Source organism: Leptonychotes weddellii, chromosome X (assembly GCF_054177405.1).
Source record: "Leptonychotes weddellii isolate Sample4059 chromosome X, ASM5417740v2, whole genome shotgun sequence".
Lineage (NCBI taxonomy): Eukaryota > Metazoa > Chordata > Mammalia > Carnivora > Phocidae > Leptonychotes > Leptonychotes weddellii.
The window spans coordinates 83,346,447-83,367,709 of NC_138385.1; the positions used below are offsets into that span (position 1 = coordinate 83,346,447).

The 21,263-nt window shown below is 42.9% G+C and overlaps 1 protein-coding gene and 1 long non-coding RNA gene across 4 annotated transcripts in view; one reads left to right on the forward strand and one right to left on the reverse strand.

Annotated features, from left to right (window-relative positions):
* Positions 1–7,527, reverse strand: part of LOC145717983 (uncharacterized) — a 101,563-nt gene extending 94,036 nt beyond the window's left edge. Inside the window, exon 1 of the long non-coding RNA XR_014141505.1 lies at positions 7,364–7,527. This is a non-coding gene — a long non-coding RNA (uncharacterized LOC145717983). The remainder of the gene's footprint in view (positions 1–7,363) is intronic.
* A 243-nt stretch (positions 7,528–7,770) lies between these two features.
* The window catches only part of TAB3 (TGF-beta activated kinase 1 (MAP3K7) binding protein 3), a 90,326-nt gene continuing 76,833 nt past the window's right edge, over positions 7,771–21,263 (forward strand). For 2 of the 3 annotated variants that reach the window (XM_031029365.2, XM_081809019.1), the window contains exon 1: positions 7,772–8,007. The gene's annotated coding sequence lies outside the window, so the exon portion shown is untranslated. Of the gene's footprint in view, positions 8,008–21,263 lie in introns of all 3 variants that reach the window. The other variant, XM_031029366.2, reaches the window with a different exon arrangement.

Consider the following 21,263-nt stretch of genomic DNA (forward strand, 5'->3'; position numbering starts at 1 on the left):
AATGCAATTAAGACTTCAGGCTATCTCACATGGAGCTCTGAAGCTGGAATGGTCCTTCAGAGTATCCCAAATTAATGAAAGGATTCCAAGTCTTTGTATTTCCACCTCAGCCCATCACTGGCTGTGGGTCACCCGCTGGGAAAGTGCATAACCTTTGTGAGGCAGATCCCTGAAGCAAAGGCAATTCCCAGTGAGTTTTAGATGTCACCTGTCAGGAATCAATAGCCCCAGTAACTTGGGGATAGGTGCACTGCTCTGAACAGGGGATCTCAGTGGATTACCGCAGTATCCACTACAAATGCTCTCTACCATTGCTGTAATCTTAGTAAGGTCACTCCGTAAGAACTACCTAATTCACCTGCCCACTCATTCTCTTCTACCTGCTTAGCCGTAAATGGTGCTTACCTCTCCTGTCTTCCCCCGGCACTGTTACCCAACCACTGTATCTGTGCAAATCTACATTGCTGGCTCATTACAGAGAGATTTTTACTTATTTACTTATTTTAAACATTTTTTTAAAGATTTTATTTATTCATTTATTTGACACAGAGAGAGAGATAGAGAGCACAAGCAGGGGGAATGTCAGGCAGAGGGAGAGGGAGAAGCAGGCTCCCCGCTGAGCAGGGAGCCCGACACAGGGCTCGATCTCAGGACCCCGAGATCATGACTTGAGTCAAAGGCAGACACTTAGCCAACTGAGCCACCCAGGCGCCCCTAAACTCTTTTTTTTAACTAATCTCTCTGCCCAACATAAGGCTCAAACGCACAATCCCTGAGATGAAAAGTTGCATGCTCTACTGACTGAGCCAGCCAGGCAGGCCCAGAGAAGAGATTTTTAAAATAAATCTATTTATGATTCTCTCAACTTGAGAGTTGAGGAAGGTGGGCAACTGGCAGTCTGTACATTACAATTCCCTCAGAGCATTGTTGAGCTTATGTAGCATTAAGGAAAGATACAATGAGAGTTACAGTGAATTTATTTAGAAGTAGATATTGAGCATGTGTTCTATTTGAAATGTACTATTTTGGGAAAAAGGGATTAGAGATTACTTTGTACTGGTCAAGAGAACTGGAACCCTGAATGTTTTTATTCCAATTATTAATTAACCTTTGACTTTAAACAAGAAAAAGACATTGAACCAATTTTGATTAAGCTATATTAAGAGAGATAGGTTTCCACTTCTGAGATGACAGCCTTGGTAGAGATGAACCAGCGGGGAGGTGACCACTGGATGGGGGCGCTGGTGGTTAGGAATGAGGACTAGCAAGGAAAGGGAGGGATGTGAAAGGGTTGATCCTGGTCAGCAGCTGGAGTTGCTGAGATTGGTGTACTGTATCCATCCAGTTCAGGTGATGGCCTGAGACCAATCCTATTTCTCTGGCTTGTTCTAAAAAGAGTGCTGGTGAGTATAGATGAGTCATGTTCCAGAAAGAGCACTATCCCATTATCCATCACCAGATCACAACTCCCAAGTCAGAGAATGCTGAAACATGAGACAATGAGTGTGCCCTGCCCTGGAAGGCGGGGTGAAAGGGTGCTGGTGCTGGGCAACTGGCGTCTTTACCTTCTTGGTCCTTTGCACTTAATTCATAATTTTATTTTTCTTCTTTAAACGTCTTGGTATAAGAGGGCTAAATCCCATTGTTCCTTGTGGTTATGATAAGGACGATTAGAATTGGCTGCCTTTACTTCTTCCAGCAAGCTCAGAAGGCACTTTGACACACTCATTATTTAGGGTACTGGCCAGTACGGGGACAAGTGCTAAATGAAGGTTAGGAGGGAAGCAAAATAGGAGGTAGAACACAGGGAACAATTTAGGTTATGAGGAACCTCTTTCCCACTGAGAATCACCAAATCACAAGGTAAAAATCAATCAAGGAGTCTACACAGAAGTGAACATTAACATAATTTAAAGAGAGTATTTTAGTAGAAAGAGTATACTTGTCTGAAAGTGATTCTGAGAAATTATGATGCTGGTTTGCAGGCAAAAAGCTAACTAGAACCAGAGACCTGCCTTTCTCCCAGAGGGAGGGGGTGCAATCCAGCCTAGCCTCCAATGGGACCTCCTCCTCTCACAAGAGGACTATAATATCCCATCAGCTTCAAGGTCCCCGAAAATGCCTATCAACAGCAGGTATCCCAAATCCAGATTACCTGGCACCAAGCAAGCCAAGTACTCCATCACCAACAAGGTTCCTCATAGGCTTGCTCCATAAGAAGGGATCCTGCCAATGGAAGCCAGGCTCACTCTTCAGGTCCAACAAGGGTTCCCTCTTGCTAAGGCTCAATTAGCTGCTACTGGCCCAACCCACCACCTGCAGAAACCAACACTGAGCCACAGTAAGGCACCATTTCTCAAGGAGACCAGCCAGTCACTTGAGCAAAATGATTACTTTGGATCTCTTCCACATGGGGTGGGTGTGACTGTGGGGCAGCAATTCATTCTTTTCAGGACTGATTCATACTCTAGTTGTGAGTTTGCCTTTCCTATCCACAGGTCCCCCCGCAGGACTACCATTCAAGAGTTTACAAAATGGTCATCCATTGACATGGTATCCCATACAGTGTTGACTAAAACCAACAGACTGTGTTACTACAAAGGAGCTGCACGTGACCATGAGAACTAGTGGTCTCATTATATGCTTTGTCACTCAGAAGCAGACAGCCTAATGAAATTGGCCCATTAAAGGCCCACTAACTTTTTAGCTCTTGGTATATATGCTGCCAAAGTAAGCACAACTTTTTTTTTTTTTAAAGATTTTATTTATTTATTTGACAGAGACACAGCGAGAGAGGGAACAGAAGCAGCGGGAGTGGGAGAGGGAGAAGCAGGCTTCCCGCGGAGCAGGGAGCCCGATGCGGGGCTTGATCCCAGGACCCTGGGATCAGGACCTGAGCCGAAGGCAGACACTTAACGACTGAGCCACCCAGGCGCCCCTAAGCACAACTTTTTAGCTTTTAGACCATACCGTGTGGAATTGGGGTGACTTGGTGAGAGGGGGCCTTGTTAGTCCCATGAAGAGCCACTATTCTTGTGACCATGAGTAACCCTGGGTGAGATCAGAAGAAGAGCAGCCCAGCTGAGGCCAATCTAAGTTGCTGACCTACCGGGGTACCTGGCTGACTCAGTCGGTGGAATGTGCAACTCTTGATCTCTGGGTTGTAAATTCAAGACCCACGTTGGGTGTAGAGATTACCAAAAAAGAAGAAGTAAATAAAAATTTAAAAATCCTTAAATTGGGGCGCCTGGGTGGCTCTGTCGGTTGAGCGTCTGCCTTCGGTTCAGGTCATGATCCCAGGGTCCTGGGATGAGTCCTGCATCGGGCTCCCTGCTCAGCGGGGAGCCTGCTTCTCCCTTTTGCTCTTTCTCTCTCTCTGTCAAATAAATAAAAATATTTTAAATAAAATCTTTAAAAAAAAATCCTTAGGGGCGCCTGGGTGGCTCAGTCCTTAAGCATCTGCCTTCAGCTCAGGTCATGATCCCAGTGTCATGAACCTGGGATCGAGCCTGCTTCTTCCTCTCCCACTCCCCCTGCTTGTGTTCCCTCTCTCACTGTCTCTCTCTCTCTCTGTCAAATAAATAAATAAAATCTTTAAAAAATTCTTAAATTGCTGACCTACTGTATAACAAACAAATAAAATGGTTATTAGTTTAGACTATTATGTTTCGGAATGCTCTATTACGTGGCAATAGATTATTGAAACAAATGAGGCCAAAAATATCTGAAATGTACATAGATGGATCTGATGCAGCTGAAGAAAATACATGCTAAGTTCTATCACATTCCAAAGAGAGCTTTAGGCCCTTCCCTAAAGGCTCACCACGAGGCAGCAAAACTGGGTCTAGAACTATAACCTAAACACTTCCTTCAGCTGAAATAAGAGAAGGCTAAAAGGGAGATTTTGATTAGTTATTATCTCTCAGGGATTATTGTTATTACTGATTTTCTCTTCCACTGGCGAAGGCAGAGCCAAAGTGAGGGGACCTCTGAGAGCTGAGTTAGGGGTGTCATAAAGATGTATCACACTCCAGGGGTGCCTGGGTGGCTCAGATGGTTAAGCATCTGCCTTCGGCTCAGGTCATGATCCCGGGGGGTCCTGGGATCGAGCCCCACATCAGGCTCCTGGCTCAACGGGGAGCCTGCTTCTCCCTCTCCTTCTGCCTCTCTCCCTGCTCATGCTCTCTCTCTCCCTCTCTGTATCTCTGTGTCTCAAGTGAATAAATAAAATCTTTAAAAAAAAAAAAAGATGTATCACACTCCAGCTGCTTGATTGAACTCTAGCTACCTGAGAATTTTAGGGGAGACAGAGAATTTTACTTTTTTTTTTTTTTTAAAGATTTTATTTATTTGTTTGTCAGAGAGAGAGAGAGCACAAGCAGGGGGAGCCCCAGGCACAAGGAGAGGAAGAAGCAGGCTTCCTGCTGAGCAGGGAACCCGATGTGGGGCTCCATTCCAGGACCCTGGGATCACGACCTGAGCCGAAGGCAGACACTTAACTGACAGCCACCCAGGTGCCCCCGGAGCAGAGAATTTTAGGGAAAGCTGGCCACACATATCCTTGGAGTTTGGAGACCAGAATCAGCATAGACAGTGCTGCCTGCCTTTTGCCAGAAGAATTCTGAAGACAGGAAGCTTGCTGGAGCAGCAATGACAGGACAGCCTTTCTGTTACTCAGCATAGCAAGGATATGTGTGTTTCCTATGGATCGAGTGATGGTCACAGAAAGCAAAAAAGCTTGAGCCTCTTGCTTGTGCCCTGCCAAAGGCCCTGCCAATGGGTGAGGGGATCCTGGCAGTAAGAAGCTGTGGGTATTCCACAAGGGCAGTCTGTATCCAAGAATTATGCCATGAGGAGGGTCTTGAAGAATCACGCTCACCTCATAGAGAGCCAGCATTTGGATGCCAGTCACACAGAAGACATGGACAACCAAGAGAGGACTTTCAGCAACATCAGAAAGTAAAAGAGACCAGGGGTTGAGGAGAAGCCTGACAGAGGAAAGAGCATCATATGTGTCCTAGGATGTGTTAACAAATCTTCCCAGTGGGAGCCTAAGAAGAACCTCCAAAAGCAACCAGCAGAGAAAGCCAATTTTAGGTATCTGCTGTGTCCAGAGAGGACAAAACCATCTTAAGACTGTAACCTGTGAAGCAGGAAATTATCTACCTCCATTCCCACCCTCTTCATCCTTGGAGGAGAAGAAACTGTGGTCAGAAAAATGGGGAAGGAGAAATGGGAGTGTAAGGAACAGAAAGAGGATTATACTCGCTTCTTTGACTTTAAGCCCCTTACTTGTGGCGGAACCCAACTGGGAGAGAGGACAAGAAGTAACTATAAATCGGGGCACCTGGGCAGCTCAGTCGTTAAGCATCTGCCTTCAGCTCAGGTCATGATCCCAGGGTCCTGGGATTCGAGCCCCGCGTTGGGCTCCCTGCTCTGCGGGAAGCCTGCTTCTTCCTCTCCCACTCCCCCTGCTTGTGTTCCCTCTCTCACTATCTCTCTTTCTGTCAAATAAATAAATAAAATCTTAAAAAAAAAAAGAAATAACTATAAATCAAGTTCTGAGTTTTGATTATTTTATCAGGCTGCAGGTTCCCCACCACCACCTCCCAACAAGCCACCCTTTTCTCTAAAGTCATGGAATTTTTAGCTAGGTACGAGACTGCTGAGAATAAGAATACATTTCTCAGTCTCCATTGCAGGTAAATACGTTAATGTGAATAAGTTCTGGCTAACAGGTTATGAGTATAAAGGATGTTAACAACTTCTGGGTTGTACCCTTAAAGGAAATGGGTACATCTTCCCCTTCCTGATGACTGGAATGTGCTGTGGTACTGAGCCATCCTGGACCAAATATGCTAGAACAGTACTCTAGGGATGGTGGAGGAAGAAGACAAACTCCAGCTCACTCTGTGGAGCAGAGCTGCTGTTATTAGTCCACTTTTGCCATCGAATAAGGGAAAGTCTCAGGGGCATACTACAATGCACATTTATTTCTCACTCATGGCTTTGGGAGTGGGCTGGGGCAGCTCTGTTTGGTATGAAACGCTGAACTCAAAACAGGTTGTTTTTTTTTTAACCAGTGTTTTAACACAACAGTGCCTGCTGTGTGGGGTGGGTGACAGGAGTGGAAGGCCCCTTTCTGACCACATCCAGCTTCTAAAATGAGTGGCTCTCCACAGGGGAGCTGCTCTGCTGGTGGATGTGGGTCAAGTTCAGCTCCACTCTAGTGTCTCTTTCTCATTCCCAGGTCAGAGGGAGATTGTAGCTCTCAGGACAGTGCACGTTTCTTCCCATAGCAGCAGTTGGATCCAGTTTGCAGTTTTTCCCACACTTGCAGACACAGCATCTTGAGCCCTGATCCATCAGAGACAGCAGCACCAGTAGGGGCTGTTCCCTCCTCAGAGGTCTGAGTTTCAGCTCCACACAGCTCCTCTTCTAGATCTCTAAATTTTCATAATCCCAGCCTCTTCCCTTGGTCTCCCTAGCTCCGCCCATGGTAGCTGCTACGCCACTAGAACACAGTCGCTATCTCTGCCACATACTGAGTTCTCTTCTTGCATTTTCAGTTATCTAATTATCATTTCTTTGTACTAAATTCTGTTACAATAATCGGGTGGTTTGTTTCCCGACATTCCCCTGATTCAATGGACTAAATCCTATGCCTGAGACTGCCCTCAAGATTTTTCTCTTTGACATATTTCATGATAGCCTGCTCCCAGTACCTGCTACTCCTCTCTGCACTTATTTTCGTCATAGAATTTACTCTGCTCAACTGTCGTCATTATTTTTTTCTCATTCATCGCCATCCCAGGCCAATAGCTACCTGAGCACAGAGTACACGTCCCTTTCCTCAGTACTGGCACACAGGAAACTATGAACATGTTTGAATGAATGAATAAATTCATTTCATTTTCCCAGGGAGGAAAATAAAACAGGAACGGAAGCAGATAATAGTATGCGATTTGGAAGGCTCACGTAGCGCCAAAATGAAAGAGAAAGTTAGATGGTGATGTGAGAAACGGGAGGGCTGTGGCTCCCAGCAGCGAGCCCAGCTCCGAGCAGCCAGCGAGCTCTCAGTAAAAAACGCGAATCGACAACAGGATGAAGGGGCAGCTGAGACTTCGCAAAGAATACTCGGTGACCGGGAGCGCAGGGAAAAGGAAAGGGCTGGAGGACTCCCGGGGACGCCAAATTAGCCGTTCGGGCTCTAGAGGGAAAACCCAAGCCTTAGGGGACGCCCCTCTTTTCTCAACCAGTTCTGCCCAACCCTTTCCCGGGTTTCAGTTCTGGTTCCTCCGCCCACTCCTCCGCCCCGCGCCTCTAGAAGGAAACAGGTAAAACACGGAGAACTGGGTCTTACTTCAGGAGCCGTTCTGGGCATGCGTCGATCCCCGCCACCGCGCAGGCGCAGTAACTTCCGCTGTAACTGGTACCGCCCATTTTCGCTTAGCGGGAGAGTTTGCTCTCAGGCCAGCTCAGGCTGCCCTAATTGACCACTTTTCCTGTCGGCCCCCGCCTTCTAGTTACTGTGGGGGTGTGTGTGTTGGGGAGGGCGGGAGAGGGGAAGTCTCGCGACATCGCCTTCGGTAGTCTCCGGCGGCGCCATCTTTGTGCCTGGCGAGCGACGGCGCCCGACAGGAGTCCTGAAAGCCCACGGTTCGCTTGCCAAGCTCTAGCCGAGACCGGATCCAGGAAATACGAGGCGGGCCTCGGTGGGAGGGACGTACTGAGGGAGGAGGGAGGAAAGGAAAGGGGGCGGCGGCGGCGGCAGCGGCGGTAGCGGCGGCGGCAGCGGCAGAGGCAGCAGCAGCAGCAGCCGTGGCGGTGGCGGCGACGGCGACGGCGGCGGCGGCTGCTCCTCTCACCGGATCCGGTCCCCGCGCGGCGCGCACCCGAGGGGGGTCGGGCGGGGAAGCGGCGCCGGCCCGGACCCCCCCGCGGGAGCAAGCGGCGGGCGAGAAGGCAAGGCAGCGGCAGCGGCAGACAGGGAGGAGCGGCTGCCGGGTGAGTGTCCCCGAGGAGGGCCCGGCACCTGCCCGATCCTGGGCGTCGGGGGTGGCCCTGGGGTCGTCTCGGTGACCCAGCGCCCGGGCGGTGGGCGTGCGTGCTACTGCGGGGGTCCTGGGGGCTCGGCTCGGCCTGGGGTTGCGGCGGACACTAGGAACTGCGGGGCTGCCGGAGGTCTGCGCAGGGCCTGACGCGCCCGCCCCAGACGCCCCGGGAGGCCGAGGAGAGAGGGAGTGGCCGGGGGCCTCGGTTGGCCCTCGCCCCTCAACCGGGGGGGATGATGTCTTCCTCGCCGCACCCTAAACATTGCGGAGAGTGAACCTCGGTGGACGGGCTTCAAGCCCCCCAGCAAGGCGTTTGGGGGTGAGGACTAATCAGCATCAGGGTTGGGTCTGTGCAGGGTGTTGAGAGATGGGGAAGGTTAGTAGTAATAGTAATTGTTCTATACGGGGTTTGTAAATTGGTGGCAGGTGTGGAGTAAGGCGAAAACATTGTCTCCGTTCTTTTAACAAAGATCACACAAGCAGTCCTCTGAGGTCCAGTGACAGATTAGAGTTATTCCCAGTTGGAGTTGTGTAGTTTAGTACTGTCTGCCAGCTCATTAAAGTGCATAAAAACAGGATTTGGGGGGATGGGAGGGGAGGACACGGTGGGTTATAAAGTGGGCTGCGTGTAAAGTTGAAAGTTCATAGGGTTGATAAAAAGCATTTTTGTCCTTAGTGAAACGTAATTTATTTAAATTGCTTAAGGACATTTGTCACCTTTGGTCCAGACAGGGCTTGTCAATTCCATGTGTTCTTCAGTGACGTTTGTCAATCCGACAGTAATTTCGGCATCTGATGTATTTATTTCTGGTTTGTAAAAGAACAAGAATGAATGGGAAAGAAGAACAATTTGACAAACGTAGCTTCTTTTGCTCACTTTTTCATTTTGAAAGAATGAGGCGATTTATTTTTTTCTTTGCCTTGTAAATGTTTTCCAGTCGTATATCAAAACATTTGTAAGAAGGAAGAAATATTTCGATCAAGAAAAGGTTTTTGAGATAAGAATTTAGTTTTTCACGGTGTTTTAAAAGGCATGATCACCCATGGTAAATTTTGTGATGGTGTCAAGAGTGCAAGCAAATACATATACATATTTTAAAGCATTGTGTCATATGAAGTTTTTCAACTTTAGCCCCCCCCCCCCCCCCGTTTGCCTGTGACTGGTTTAATCAAAGGAAAGATTTTAGTGAAGATAAATACTAAATATATGACTTTCATCTTTACATTGGACAGGACTTGTGTTCTGTCACTCTGAATTTTCTTCTACGTGTGGATTCGACAATTATACAGATTTTTCATTAGCAAATTCTGTACAGTTTGTGTTGGAGCAAAGGGAGCTAACCTTGAGTATGTTCAGGCACTGGTTTTGGTGGGTTATGTACCTTTCCATTTAATCCTCATAGTTACCCTGTGCAGGTAGTTTTATTCCTGCTGTACAGATAACCACACTAACCTCCAGTATTCTTAAGTAATTTTCCTGAGGAAGTTATATAGCTGGCAAATTGCAGAGCTAGAACTCAAACTCATGTGTGTCTGATTTTAGAATATGTGCTTTTTCTACTATACTCTGCATGAGTGTGTGTGCTGATAAAAATTTCATGAAAATGGAAATTTTTGTTACAAAGAAACCTTTCAGTTCTTTTGGTAATCTTGAAAGATTTCAGTGTTCTTGGTTGAAGATAATCTTAAGGTTTTTTGTTTTTTTTTTCTTTCTCATGTGTTCATTTTCTAGCCAGAGGTAACATTTTAACAGAAGTCTGCTGATTAGTAAGGATTCCTAGTAGCCTGTAGTGACCTATGTGAAATTCAGATGTTTTCAGTAACTTTGGCTGCAGTTTTAGCATGTCCAGGGTAATTCAAAGATCAAATATTTTGTTTATTTTGGTCCTGAATAGTTTTTCAAATTATATTACTAAAATAAAATGCCAGCTATTTCTAGGGGTCTTAATTTGCTTTATCGTAGCTAGGAGGTATACACACCCATACCCACCCACCTACTTTCTCCAGCAAGTGGAGTACTTGATAACAGACACTGTTTTTCTTCTTTTTAATTTAGTACAGAGGTTTTGGATCCATTTTGTCGTTTGCAGAAAATACGGCAGCTATTCTGGGATCCAGCATAATCTTCTGTGGGGCTAGGAAGTGAAAGATCTTCCAGGTTCCCAGGCAGTATCGGATATGTCAGTGAAACAGCAGGAACATCTTGCCAGTGCATGGCTGATAGTCACTTTTGTCCCCTAATGGTCTCTGCTCTAGCATCTTTGATGTGCTGCTGAGCTTGCCTCCTGGCCATTATCTCTGCTCAGGAGAGAGTTCAACTGGAAGAGTAGCAGCTTAAATAGGGGGAAAAAACGGATGCTAAGTGTCTGGCACTCATCCTCCAGCTGGTCATTTGGTTAGGTTTACCTGTTGAATTAATTATCCCTGGCTGGGAGTTCTGGAAATGTTATTATGGAATTTGGGATTTACTGCACCGTCTTTTAAGATGTAAATTGTTTGGGGTCCCTCGGTTAAGTAGCCCTGTCTTTTGGAAACATGGGCATTAGAGGCTGGAGGTAAAAGATGTCCTGTGCTCCTCAGGATGCATTTGTGTATGTGTATGAGTTTGGAGCTTTGCTTGAAATACTAACTTGGAGTCCTGACAGGCAGTGTTTGGTCTCAGTGAGCAAGTTCTTCATTATAATTATACTCCCAAGAAAGAGTTAAATATCCTTCCTTATTTGTGAAGGTAATTACTCATGATACTTGGGCTATTGGGGTGAAAAAATTGACAAATGATAATGTAACTGAGTGCTCACTTTGTAAATAAAAAAGCCTTTCTGAAATGGTTTATATTGCCACTGTATAAAGAAAAGGCACCAGGAATTTATCTCACATGTATTTAGATGTATGTTTTCATATCTTCCACATAATAAACCTCAATATATTACCATGGCTACAAATACTCATTTGTTTAAAAGTGAAATGAACCTGAGGAAATACTGGAAACTGTCAAGATGAATTAATCCTAAATATTTAAGAAGAGTTAGTATAGTTTAATTCGTTGGCAGTTCTATTAACTTATTTGTCTGGCCCTCCACCATCCCACTTCCTGCTTCAAATTTCCTTAGGTTCCTTCCTCTCTTTCTCCTACTAGTTGTTCCTGCTAGTACCTGGAGCCCTTACTTCCCTTAGTTCTAATTGACACTGAAGTCTTTGGCAGAGTGGATGCTGATGAGGAGGGGAACAAAACTCCTAAGTCCATTCCCGTTCTCCAAGTCCCTGTGCTCTAGGAGATCAAGAAGGATCCGGACAAGACCTCTTAACCCACTCCTTTCATTATTGAAAAGGAGAGTGAGAGTAGCCAGAGTGAGAGAGGCAGTGTCAAGATCCTTGCCACGGTTTCTTTTTCTTTTCCTCCCCTTTCCTAAGCATTCAGGAGGAAAGTTTGTAAAAGCTCATCTGCTCCAGGAGCCGACCCTGCTCCCTTGTCCTCTTCTGCAGCCCACCCTGACCCCCACACTTTTCCCTTGCTCTTTCAGCTGCCATCCCGCCCTTCATCCTTCTTTCCCAAGTAGGTCTTGTCTTCCTTATCCCAGGATCGCCTCCCACTGCAGCTCTGCCTTTTTGTCCTTTTAACTCTGAAGCCTCATGCAGTGCCAACTGCCGTCTTTCCTGCCTTTTCTCCTGCTCTGCCTCGATCATGGAAGCCTAGGCCTGTGGTCCTAGGGGAGGAAACAGTTATACTCCAGGACTGAGTCGGGCAGGGATACTTGGTTTTATTCTAAGTTGATTGCTAAATGAGTTTTCCCATAGAAACGTTGCCCATGCAGGTTTGGTATTTTATTATACTTCTGTAACCTTATGGGTGTTTAAGCTTTTGTGGATTCGTTTGGATTCCTGCCACATAGACCTTTGTTTGCTGGGAAGGCAAGTTCTGAGATTCAAATAGATGATTTAAAAAAATCAGCGTGTGCTCCAGAAGTTGTTGGGGGTTGCATGCTTTTTGTTAATTACTCAGTGGGATGGTATGGAGCACACCTTTTAGCTGTCCAAAATTAGATATGTGGATCAGGTGGCTCTTCTGGGAGACAAACTGATAGCCTTTTTAGATCGTCAGTGAAGAATTTCTGAATTTAGGCAGATGTTTTGAAATGTAGTTGTTCAGTCCATCCCAGGTTAATATTTGTCCTTAAAGCAGTTGTTACAGTGTTGTGGAAAAAACAGAGTTTTGCTTTGTCATAAAAAGAATATCTTGTTCCCACTATTTCTTGTTGCTGTTTTGAAACTTTTCAAGGGTATTTGAACTCTACCAGTTATTTTATCCTAGTTTACCTAATGGTAAACAGAGACAATGTGTTTGTTTTATGTTGAAGATTTTAAATAAAGTTTTATTAGTCTGTTGTTGAAGCTGCATGCCTTTACCACTGTAGTGTTCAAACAAGTGAGGGATTTCAAGCAAAATACATTTTAAATTTGTTCTCTGTAAATGTGCTCAGTCTTTGCTTGGTGGAAAGACAGATTCCTAATAAAAGGCAAGATGGGTCTCTCTATTTTTTTTTTTTTGGTCTCCAAACCACTCTTGTTTTAAAAGTGGAGTAAGCACCCTTTATTTATTTTAAGAGTTTGCCAAATTATTTAATAACACACAGAGTGCAGTGGTTAAAAACATTTCTCAGGGTAAAATGCTTAAATGTTCAAATCTTACTTTTGACACTAGCTCTGTGATCTTGGGCAAGTTGCTTAATCACTGACCTGTTTCCTCATTTTTGAAATTGGGGTAGTGTAATACTTACCTCACAGGATTTTTGTGAGGATTAAATGAGCCAGAGGATGTATAGTATATTTTTAGAACATAACTAGTGATGGTAAATACTCAAGAAGAGTTAGTTTTTTTTATTACGTTGTCATCAATATTGTTACTGCTGCTGTTACTACATTCTGAGATGACACCCCTTCTGTTCTGGGTGTGTGTGTGAGTGAGAGAGACTGTGAGTGAGAGTGTGAGAGAGAACTGTGAGTGAGAGATAACATTTATTCGGTAGTAATTTTTCATGCAAAGCTTATGGGGGGCCAGGGAGAGCAGTATATTAACTGTTGGATATATCCGAAATTGGCTGTAGTGCAGGAAATGCATAAAATATTAAGCTAATTTTTTTTTCAGTAACACCATTCCTATTATGTTAAGTATAAGAAACTGTGCCACTTTGGTATATGAGCAAAACTGGATTATGTAACTGCAGTGTCTTTTATTAAAATTTGTTTAATTATCTTGGCGTCTATAAGGCCAAAATCTGTGTAGAGGGAGCCTCAGTTTTTATTTATTTTTTTAAAGATTTTATTTATTTATTTGACAGAGAAAGAGAGCACAAGCAGGGGGAGCAGCAGAGAGAGAGGGAGAAGCAGACTCCCCGCTGAGCAGGGAGCCCGATGTGGGGCTCGATCCCAGGACCCCAGGATCATGACCTGAGCCGAAGGCAGCCGCTTAACCAACTGAGCCACCCAGGCGCCCTGAGCCTCAGTTTTTATTTTTTATTTTTCTTTTTTTTTAATATTAAATCAAACCCTTGTGTCGAGGGCTGAGCCTCAGTTTTTAAATGGTCCATTTATAAGACTTTCTTTTTGGAATTCACCACCATTTCCCATAGAAATAATGTCACATATGGCCTTTAGATTCCCAGACCAGTCCCACATATCTGAATTTGAAGACTGATAGTGCTATATAAACTAACTTGTATGTGTAACAGTGTCTCAACAAGAATATGCACTGAGTGCCTCAGGTAGCAAGATTATGAACACAGTCTTGAAGGTGGGATGGGGAGTCACATTCCTTCACGATCCTAGCAAGGACTCCCAAGTCTTGGGCAGAGGGCTTGTTTCTCTAAGTGGATGCTGAGGACAGGGTGAGTAGTGGGACCTGGTCTCTAGAAAGCAGAAGTTTTTTCCTGGTGTGGCTCCTCAGAAGGCTGTTTAGTATGGTGGTTGCCCTCAAATCTCTGTTCCATCACTTATAGAACTTATCTGTAAAACATAGATATTAGTACTGTGCTGTCTACCTTATAGGTTCTTGGGAGGGTTCAATGTGTTAATATATATATAAAGCGCTTAAAACCGCAGCTAGCCCATAGGCAAGTGCATAAGTAACATTATACACGTATTTATTATTGTTACTGTTTTAGGACTATAGAATACCCCCCTCTCTCTGGGATGCCTGGGTGGCTCATTCGGTTAAGCCCTGTTGGCAGCCCTGCAACGGGCTCCCTGCTCACTGGGAAGTCTGCTTGTCCCTCTCCCTCTGCTTCTCCCCACTGTTCATGCTCTCTCTCTCTCAAATAAATAAAATCTTAAAAAAAAGAGAGTCCTGTGATAGTGGAAAGAATGGGGATGGCATGGAGAGTAAAACATTTTTATATTAAAAATACGTTTCACAGGACTAAACGGGTTGTTTTATGTACTGTACACTTTTGATGGAGTTAGCTTCAGAATGACAAGTCATTTTTCCTTTTAAAAATGTTAAAGTTGGGGCACCTGGGTGGCTCAGTCGGTTAAGTGTCTGTCTTCAGCTCAAGTCATGATCCCAGGGTCCTGGGATCGAGCTCCCTGTCGGGCTCCCTGCTCAGCTGTGAGCTGCTTCTCCCTCTCCCTCTGCCCCTCCTCCCTGCTCATGCTCTCTCTCAAATAAATAAGTAAAACCTTAAAAAAATAAATAAAAATGTTAAAGTTATATAGAAAGCATACTTTCTTCATATTAGATGTAGAAGCTACCTGGAATGATTTGGAGAAATTATTTTTTTGGACTTACTGATTTAATAAGAAATTAGTATTAAGTTAGTACTATAATTTTATTGTCACTAACTGAGCTTTTTTTTTTTTTACTACGTACTGATTTCAGGTTGTGGTCATGATTGGTTTTTTGGGTCTTTTTCAGGGGTACCATATGCTATAGGTGCTGTTGACATTCTGAATTACCATACATGCTTTAAGTTTGATGTCAGAGTCGTCATTTAGTGTAAACAGAAAGTTATCTGTTAGGTTGCACATCATGAACTTTACTTTTAGAAAGTCTTATCTTTTCTGCTCCAGAAATAGCTTTTGGCTATTAGTCGTGAATGGCAAAGAAATTAATTTTGAGTTGGTAACATTTGGATGAAAATGTTTCAGTTGAATATAGCATGTATTGAGAGACACTGCCAGTAGACAAATTCTCTTGCTGGGTAGGAATCCTCTAGAACTTAAAGAAAATTGGGAAAGTGATGAACTTAATTAAATAACTTTGTTTCTATTTATGGAGAGCTGCTTATGACCTTGGACAAATCAGCCAATTCAGAAGACCTTGGTTTCTTCATAAAATTAGGAGATTTGACTAGATGTGTGAATCTATTAGTTTACTTCTTAGATTTGAAAGACCCTCTTATTTAATAAAAACATAAGATCAAGTGGCTTGTGTTAGAGCTTTATGAATCAATACTAGTCACTAAATCTAGATATAAATCAGTTTACCTTTTTGGGTTTGAATAGTTTCAAACCAATTTTACTGTAAGTTTGAGAGTTCCTAGTTGGTTTGGCATCTCTGAATATTTTTTTTGGTAGTTAGCATGTTGTCTAATACCTACTTTTTAAGTTTTTGTTAGTTATTTGATTTCTGTGATTTGACCTGAACGAATCAAACTTTTTTTTTTTTTTAAAGATTTTATTTATTTATTCATGAGAGATAGAGAGAGAGAGAGAGGCAGAGGCAGAGGGAGAAGCAGGCTCCCCGCAGAGCAGGGAGCCCGATGCGGGACTCGATCCCAGGACCCTGGGATCATGACCTGAGCTGAAGGCAGACGCTTAACCGACTGAGCCACCCACGCGCCCCCCCAATCAAACTTTTTTGCTCTCCTGTCCCTTAACAAATTTTGAAAAATAAGTACTCCTTCATACTTAAAAAAAGAATTTATTGGGGCGCCTGGGTGGCTCAGATGGTTAAGCGTCTGCCTTCGGCTCGGGTCATGGTCCCAGGGTCCCGGGTTCGAGCCCCACGTCGGGCTCCCTGCTCAGCGGGAAGTCTGCTTCTCCCTCTCCCACTCCCCCTGCTTGTGTCCCCTCTCTCTCTGTCTCTCTCTCTCTCTGTCAAATAAATAAATAAAATCTTTAAAAAAAAAAAAAAGAATTTATTAAAAGTGTATAAAATATGCAGAAAGCATACATCAGTAGTAAACAGCTCAGTGAATTTTCACCAACTGAGCACATTTTTATACCAGTACCTAGATCAAGAAAGTGAACATTACCAGTCACTTAGAAGCCCTTTTGTGTGCCCTTCTGATCATTTACTACCCTACCCACCCCCCCATCATTTCCCTGACTTTTTTTTTTTTTTAATAACTGGAAATTTGTACCTCTTCATCTCCTTCACCATTTTCCTGATATTTAACATCACATGGTTTTGTCTACTTTTGTACTTTATGTAAATGGAGTCCTCTTGTATTCTTGGGCGACATTATGAATGTGAGATTTATTTATATATTGTGTATAGTTGTAGACTGTTTCTTCTCATTAGGGTATATTCCTTTGTGTGGCTATATCACTATTATTTTGTTGTTGATAGATACGTAGGTAGGTCTCAGTTTTTGGAGAATGTCTTTGTGACCTTGGAGTAGGCTAAGATTTCTTTTTTTTTTTTTTTTTTTAAAGATTTTATTTATTTGACAGAGAGAGACACAGCGAGAGAGGGAACACAAGCAGGGGGAGTGGGAGAGGGAGAAGCAGGCTTCCCGCTGAGCAGGGAGCCTGATGCGGGGCTCCATCCCAGGACCCCGGGATCGTGACCTGAGCCGAAGGCAGACACTTAACGACTGAGCCACCCAGGTGCCACTAGGCTAAGATTTCTTAAACAAGACTTTTTCAATGATAAGTATTTCTTTAGGAATTGCCACTGGAGAAAGAAGAGAGAATTGGTTTATTTTAATATGGACATATGAAACATTTTTTTTCAATGTTAATAAATAGTAAAATCTTTTACTCTAAATCTCAGGGAAAGTGTCAGTATTTACAACTAAATTTTCTAGGTGACTGAGGTTTGTGTTTTTATAACTATTTTGGACTGAATTCCTTCAAGAATGTGTCATGTACTTCGTTGACTGTTTTGACTTGCTGATTTGTAGAAGTTCTTTGTTATGTGCTAGAAATGAGCCCTTGCTGGTTGCATGAGCATGTTTTTTCATTTTTGATGTGTCTTTTGATAAACCAAAATTCTTTAATGTCGTCTGATTTAGAAATATTTTCCTTTGTATTTAAATTAGATACCAGGTTCCGTTTAAAATATCCTTCCCTATCTCAGGGTCTTGAAGATATTCTCTTTCATCTTCCAGAAGCTATATTATTTTGGCTTTTTTTTTAAAGATTTTATTTATTTAATAGAGAGAGAGACAGCAAGACAGGGGACACAAGCAGGGGGAGTGGGAGAGGGAGAAGCAGGCTTCCCACTGAGCAGGGAGCCCGATGCGGGGCTCGATCCCAGGACCCTGGGATCATGACCTGAGCCAAAGGCAGTCGCTTAACCAACTGAGCCACCCAGGCGGCCCTATTTTGGCTTTCATGTATAGGTCTAGCATGTACCTGAAATTGATTGTTGTGTATTGTGTGAGAAAGGGGAAAATATCATTTTCTACATGGCTAGTTAATTGTCCCAGCACGGTCTTTTTCCTACTTTTGTCAGGAATCAAATATTCCTATGTTTGTGGTTCTGTTTCACAGCTGTCTATTCTGTTCCATTGTTCACTGCACTGATACCACACTGTGTTCTTCACTAAAACTTTATCATAAGTCTTGATGATCAGTAGAACAGGTTCTTCCACCTGCTTGTCTTTTCAGAGCATCTTGGGTATTCTTGGGTCTTTGCACATGTATAATGCGTTTTTATCATCATGTCACTTTCCACACATCACATCATGTCACTTTCCACACATCACATATACACACACAAAAAATCTGTTGGGATTTTGATTGGATTTCTGTGAAATCTATAGAGCAATTTAGAATTGACATCTTTATCATTTTATTTTCTAATTCATGATCATGATCTCTGTTTATTTAGGTCCTCTTTAATTTCTCTCAATAATGTTTATAATTTTCCTCAGGAGAGACGTTTGCAACATTTAAGATTTTTATTCCTAGATACTTGATATTTTTTGATATTGTAGTTTTTGAAGAGATCATTTTGTTTGTTGCTTATCAAAATACAATTGACTTTTATATTGACCTTATATATAACAATTGTGCTAAATGCTTATTACCTTTAGTAATTTATCTTCAGTCTTTTTGTTTCTTCCTTTCGAATTGCTGTACTTTTGTTTCTTAGTGCTGACTAGTATTAAGATTATATTATTGAATAGAAGTGGAAATACAGGGCACCATTGTCTTCTTCCTTTTTGCAAACGGGAAACTTTCAATATTTCTTCATTAAATATGTATTTGCTTTAATTTTTTTCCCAGTTACCCTCTCAAATTAAAGTTTTTAATCTGTTCTTAGTTTGCTAAGGGCTTATCTCATGAGTGGTACCGGATTTTTATCAAATATTTATTGTTAAAAAGGAATTATGATTTTGCTCCTTAAATCAGGTTATATCTATTGATTTCCTAATGCTAAATCAACTTTGCATTCCAGGAATAAATCTAGTTCCAGTTAGTATCACATTTTCCTTAGGAATTTTGGATCTTTGTTCTTGAGTGAGATTGGCATCTAATTTTGTTTCCTTGCAGTGCCCTTGTCAGGTTTTGGTGGCCTTGTAAAATGAGTTAAGGAAGTTAAGGAAGAGAGTGTGTTAAGATTGGTTTTATTTCTTCTTTAAAGGTATGATAGAACTGAGCCCTGAAGCCATTTAGGCCTAGAGTTTTCTTTGCAGGAAAGCTTTTAATTACAGATTTAGGTTTTAAAGTAGCAGTAGTATATTTCAGGTTTCTTTCTTTTTCTTTTTTAAAGATTTTATTTATTTGACAGAGAGAGACACAGCGAGAGAGGGAACACAAGCAGGGGGAGTGGGAGAGGGAGAATCAGGCTTTCTGTGGAGCAGGGAGCCTCATGTGGGGCTCGATCCCAGGACCCTGGGATCATGACCTGAGCCAAAGGCAGAGCTTAACGACTGAGCTACCCAGGCACCCCTCTTTTTTTTTTATTGAGGTACAAACATTGTAACATATAACATTGTATCAGGCCTACAACACAATGATTCCATATTTGTATGTATTGCAAAATGATCACCACAATAGGTCTAGCTAACATCTGTCACCATACATAGTTATTACCCCCATTTTTTTTTCTCTGGATGAAGACTTTTAAGATTTACTGTCTTAACAACTTTCAAGTGTGCACTACTGTATTATTAACTATAGTCACCATGATGTACATTACATCCCAGGACTTACTTATTTTATAACTGGAAGTTGGTACCGTTTGACCTCTTTCATCCATTTTGCCCAGCCTCACTTGCTGCCTCTGGCAGCCACTAATCTAATCTGTTCTCTGTATCTATGAGCTTGCTTGCTTTTTTTTTTTCTTGAAGATTCTACATATAAGTGAGATCATACAGTATTTGTCTTTCTTTTTTATTATAAATAGTGCTGCAATGAATATGGGAGTTAGTGTTTTTTGAGTTAGTATTTTTGGGGTTTTTGGGTAAATACCCAGAAGTGGAATTGCTGAATCACATGGTAGTTCTATTTTTAACCTGTTGAGAGACCTCCATAGTGTTTTCCATGGAGGTGGCTCCATTTGCATTCCTACCAAGAGTGGACAAGAGTTCCCTTTTCTCCACATCCTCACCAGCACTTGTTATTTTTTGTTTTTTTTGATATTAACCATTCTGACAGGTGTGAGATAATACTGGTGTGGTTTTTTTTTCACTTTTTTTTTTTTAAAGTAAGCTCTACACCCAATGTGGGGGCTCAAACTCATGACCCTGAGATCAGGAGTTGCATGCTCTACCAACTGAGCTAACCTGGAGCCTCTCATTGTGCTTTTTTCCTTTTTAAGATTTTATTTATTTATTTGATAGAGTGTGTGCGCGAGGACACATACAGGAGGAGAGGGAGAGGGAGAAGCAGGCTCCCCGCTTGGCAGGGAGCCTGACGTGGGGCTTGATCCCAGGACCCTGAGATCATGACCTGAGCCGGAGGCAGATGCCTAACTGCCTGAGCACCCAGGTGCTCCCTCGTGCTTTTGATTTACATTTCCATGATCATTAATGATGTTGAGCATCTTTTCATGTAGCTATTGGCCTTCTTCATGCCTTGTTTAGAGAAATCACTATTCAGAACTTCTGCCCATTTATAAATTGGGTTGTTTGGGTTTTTTTGGCTATTGAGTTGTATGAGTTCTTTATATATTTTGGATATTAACTACTTACCAGAGATATGATTTGCAGATATTTTCTCCCATTCGGTAGGTTGCCTTTTCATTTTTGTTGATGATTTCCTTCGCTGTGCAGAGCCTTTTAGTTTGATGTAGTCCCACTTGTTTGTTTTGCTTTTGTTGCCTTTGCTTTTGGAGTCAGATGGAGAAAAATCTTCAAGACTGATGTCAAGCTTATTATAGCCCGTGTTCTCTTTTAGGAGTTTTATGGTTTCACGTCTTAAATGTTCAAGTGTTTAATCCATTTTGAGTTAATTTTTGGGTATGGGGTAAGATCGTGATCCAGTTTCATCTTTTCCAAGTAGCTGTCCAATTTTCCTGACAGACTTTATTGAAGAGACTCTTCTTTCCCCACTGTATGTTTTTGGCTCCTTTGTCATAATTGATTGTATATGCTTGAATGTATTTCTGGGCTTTCTGTTCTGTTCTCTTGGTCTGTGTGTTTGTTTCTATGCCAATACAATACTCTTTTGATGACTATAGCTTTGTAAGATAGCTTGAAATCAGCGAGTATGATGCCTCCAGCCTTGTTCTTTTTTTCTCAAGATTGCTTTGGCCATTTTTGGGGTCTTTTGGAGGTCAGTCCTACACATTTTAGTATTGTTTGTTCAAAATACCAAACTGCCATTGGTATTTTTTTTTTTTAAGATTTTATTTATTTATTTGTCAGAGAGAGAGAGAGCACCAGCAGGAAGCCAGGGAGAAGCAGCCTCCCCGCCGAGCAGGGAGCCCGACGCAGGACTCGATCCCAGGACCCTGGGATCATGACCTGAGCTGAAGGCAGATGCCTAACCGACTGAGCCACCCAGGCGCCCCTGCCATTGGTATTTTGATAGGGATTA